A 4,760-nucleotide genomic window follows, 5' to 3' on the forward strand; every position below is an offset into this window, starting at 1 on the left:
TAAACATTCACCTTGACCTTATTTATGACTTTACGTGCAAATGTTTTGACCATATTGATCATATATTTTGACAAAATATATTTATAACTACATATTAAAAGAAAATAAAATGAGTCATTATTTTAAAGATAGACTATGGCCTTTTCATCTAATTTCCAGTTCCATTCCTTTCCCTTGAGATGGGACAGAGGACAGAGCGGAAGTCAGGTGGTAACCGGAGGTGGTTAAATTGTAGGGACAGGAGCAAAGTGATGGCAGAGAGAGATGAGAGATGGCAACTGTCGGGATGAACTGTTGGCCATTTGTATTTAATGTTACTAGGGATGCAGCATCCTCGCCCATCTGGAAGACACATGCCCTGCCAAACAGTGGGATGAAAGGGGTAGGCTGGATGAAAGGCTTCAGCTTGGGGTCTCTGGCACAGCTTGGCTTTGCCCACCTGTTGAGTGTGTCAGAGCTGCATCCCAGTGTGAGAAAAAGGTCTCAACTCCACAGTGTCCCCCGTCCTGGAAGGCATCTTTGTATTATTGAACCAAATCCATCCACACACTTACGAATGTGGATGTTACGTGTGTGTCTCCTTTCAAATAGGGACTTGTTTTTTAGTCCCTCTCCCTTCCAGACAGGGTCTTGCTATGTAGTCCTGGCTGGACCAGGCTGGCCTCAATCCACCTGCCTCCACCTCCCGAGTGCTGGGATTAAAGCTGTCTTTTTGGGTTTTCTTGAACTGAATTATCCAATACAACAAACAATGGGCCCTGCCATGAAGAAGTTTTGTAAGCACTCATACAAGATGTTGTAGGATTCTCCAGTGCTGAGTGACTGGTTACCTTTGCCCCACATTCCTCACTGGAAGGAAGGCTTTTCGCAGGTTCAGAACCCTAACATTGTGCTATGGAAGGGGACTTGGCAATTGGCTGAGACCCTGAAGGGCCAGAGTTTTTAAGTGGGCCCCACAAAAGTATTACGAGTCTGCTGAGTCATGAATCTCTTGACTTCTGTTTTTCCACTATCTCCTCTACCACCCTCTGGAACAAGACAGAATATGATCTGTCCAGTGGACCTGAAATTTGCAGAAGGGGTTCTTCAAGGAGAAAAGACTAATTTGGTGGCACAGTGAAAAGAATGATCTTAGCTGGAGCTCCGTGGGCAGAGGGCTTGCATTGGCATGATTCCAGGCTTGAGGCAGGGCATGGTGGTGGAGGTGATGAGCTGTAATCTTAGCTCTCCCAGAGGATCAGAAGTTCAAGGTCAGGCTCAGTTACACAGCAAGGTTTCTGACCAGTCTGGGTCAGGAAGACGTAAGACCTTGTCTTTAAACAAAAGGGGTGTGGGGGAAAATGGGGGTGTGCTTAGAGATGGGGGACTCCTTCGGCTAAGGATAAGGACGGGAAGAAGCAAAGGGGAAGAAGGGACAAACCTTGGTCTTTCCTCATTCCTCATCTCATTAAGTCCTGGTCTTCTGAGGCTCTGGCAGGCTTGACTGGATTTGGGGAAGCAGTGGGGGCTCTTTATCCTCTGGGAAGGGCCAGGCAAAGTGCCTGTCTGCATTTGTCTCTGAAGGTGAAGTCTGGATGGTGTCGAGCACACAGCACAGGGACAGTTTCCTTTCTCTGGGTGTCAAGTGTGCACATCCCTGAATTCTTTCTCACGTAGCGTTGCCTATGCTCCTGGGAGTCCAGTGGATAAAGCAGGACTCATTTTTGTTTTTAATTACTGAAGCTCTACAGTCCTGCAGAAGGAGCAGCTTAGTGAGAACCAATATAAATAGAAGTGGGGTGGTTGCCAAAGCCCCAGCTCCCTGGAGAGCACAGGTGGAGAGAGGAGATCAGAGCCCCAGGCAAAGGCAACCAGACTCCTAACTCCTTCCTATCAGATTTCTTTCCTATTGCTCCAGCCTCACTGGCCACTGCCCTTAGATGAGAAGTACCGGGCCTGAATCAAGCATTTGAGGGAAGTCCATGTGGGTTCTCCTTTGGGAGACCTCATTTTGCTTTGCCTGGTCTTCAGCAACTGTCTGAGAAGTCTGGATCATTGAAAGAAAGACCAGGATCTTCAGTTCCAATGGCCCTCCCCTGGTGTCTGTGGAGTTCAAGTTATATTCAAGGAAGCTCTCCCCACCCCCAGCCCTTCCACTGGCTTATTTTCAGGAATGGATAATGTTGTTTATTTGTTCAGCCAAATATTTGGTCTGGGGAATTTACCGTGAAATTCTGTGAATTGCATATACCTAGTTAACAAAATAGTCCAAGTGCCATAAATGTCAGCATGGAAAACAAGGCGCCATGATAGCTTTAACCCTTCAGACTCCTGCTTGAAACACTGTGCTAAGAAGGCATAGGAGGATGGATTTGATTGTGAGGAGAGTGCCTAAATTAGGTTTTGCTTTAGACTAGGCCCAGGACCTTATGAGGGTTTGGATCTAGAGTGGCATCTCCCCTTTTATAGGTCCCTACCCCCAGAGAGTTGATTCCATTACTTAAAGAATGGGAGGAAGAATCGCCCTCGAGGAGTTCAGCAAAGTCTTAACCACATTAGAAGAGCTGCTGACTCGATCCCTGCCCACCCTTACACTGGAACCGGCTTCCTTGGAACTTGTGTGTGTGTGTGTGGGGGGGGGACGTTTGTGGGGGGAGCTTTCGTTGCGTAATTCGCTTAGAACCTGCCAGGTGACCTGCTGACTTTGTTTTCTGTTGTGACGGTGCTTCATTCCACAGTCCCCTTTGCCCTGGGGCAGCGTCACACTGTGAGGGCCCCCGCGCGGCCCCGAAGCTGGCAGACCCCGCTCGTCACCCCAGGCTTTGGAGGAACTTCAAGATCCGGCCCCTGAGGTCGCCTCCTGCTGCTGCAGACCGCCCGCAGCTGGGGCACCAGGGGGCGTCCTCCCCCCCCCGGCCCCGCCCCGCCTCGCCCCGCCCTGCGCGAGCGTGCACCTGGTGGCACCACCCCTAGCCCGGACTGCAGTTTCTGGTCCCCCAATTCCAGCCCACCGCGCTTCTGGCTCTTCCAACGCCGCGCCGCAGCCTAGGTGAAGCTTGCAAGGACAGGCGGTTCTGATTAGCGCACGCAGGTCCTTAGGGCGACTGCTTGGCATATTTAACGTGAAATGGGGTCACTTGGCCGCGTAGAGGCGCAGAGTCTGGGGATCGGAAAAGGGGAGGAGACTCAGTATGTGGAGGGATGGGAAGGGTTCGAGATCTTTAAGGGATTTCAGTGGAGCAGAGAGCAGGAATTGGAAGTGAGCTCTTGACATAGGATTCACGATAGCTGAATACACTACAGGGACTAATAGAGACCTGCGTGGCCTTGGGAACAAACCTAATAGCTGAGGGTCCCATGTAGCCGGCCCCTGAAGCTGGCCTCAGCCTCTTGAGGCCATACACAACTTAGGGTCCTGGCTGAACTTCCTGGAGAGCCTGACTTTTCTCTTCATCAATGTAACTGGTAAGAAGGGAAAAAGTGAAGGCTTAGGGTGTGTAATAATAGTACAGTGGATCGATTTCCTTCCCGCCAGCTCCATCATGCGTGATGCCCGAACTTCCGCTGATGGCCTCTAGAAGCCGCGGTATCAGCCAGTTTTCCTCCCCAAAGGTGAGCCTGGGAAAGGAGAAGAAAGCTCACGCTGAGGCCCAGGTGTGCAAACAAACAATATTTGTTCTCAATGATCTTCTGCCTCTACCCAGCACAAATCTTACACTCTGCACACATTCTCTTTCAGAGTGAAAGAAATAAAGCCACCGCAACAAAAATGACCCAGCCTTAGAAGGCCGTCGGCACGTCCCAGAGGAACCCAGGATGATTTGTGGGAGCGCCTAATTAGAACTGATGGGCAGTGTGCACAGTATGAGGGTTACCACGTGGTGCGAACTGGCACAATTCAGAAAATCACAGCTAGAGATGAACTCTAGGTTAGGAAGAGCCCAGGTCTGAGTGGGAGGGTCCCGTTCACCTGTGCGCTCAGCATCTCCTGACCAGTGACTGAGCAAGCCTTCATGTCCTTGACTTTTACCGGTGGGAAAAGTGCCTGGTTCTAGAAAAGATGTTTGAGGGGTCCTACGGTGACAAGAACTCAACATCTATGGATAAAAGCCGTGAGAAGTCAGAAGTTTGAGGTGTGCAGTGTTTAACCAAATCTTGAAAGAGAAGCGAGCCTCCCATCAGCTGTTAGCTGTCCGGAAGATGGTGAGCGTCTTTGTGTATCTTAAAGCTCTGTGGAAGTTTCCTTTTACCTTTGCCTTTTCGTACTTCAAATACCCCTTGAAAATGCTGACTGCGAATCCACATGCTGTGTAGTAGGCTGCTCAGATCGAAGCATCCAGAAAATATAAGGTTATTCAATCCAGCAATGTTTACCTCTAAAATGTAAAAAGAAAAAAAGAGGAGATTGTTTGGTGAGGAAAGGGGAGACAGGGTGAGCAGTGATCTGCTGAGGTGTTGCTAGCGAGAGTCTCTCAAACCTCGTTTTCAGTGAGTCTCTCCAGTTTCACTTTACATAATCTGATTTCTACCTAAAGCATTTAAGACAATGAAGGCCCTCAGTCCCAAACTCTTGAACCCCTAAGCCAAGGTCCTTTAGCAACATTTTGGGACCATAATTTTATTATAACTTTAGTGTGTCCCCCCCCCCCAGTTTTATTAATGATGCATTGGCCAACACATGGTTTTCTGAAGGGCTTAAGCCATCCTTCCTAATGCTTCCCCGGAGTCATTTCTCTCCCCTCAAGGTAGCAGCTACTGCTGTCCTGTTCACAGCTTCCCAG

This window comes from Microtus ochrogaster, chromosome 17 (assembly GCF_000317375.1).
Source record: "Microtus ochrogaster isolate Prairie Vole_2 chromosome 17, MicOch1.0, whole genome shotgun sequence".
NCBI lineage: Eukaryota > Metazoa > Chordata > Mammalia > Rodentia > Cricetidae > Microtus > Microtus ochrogaster.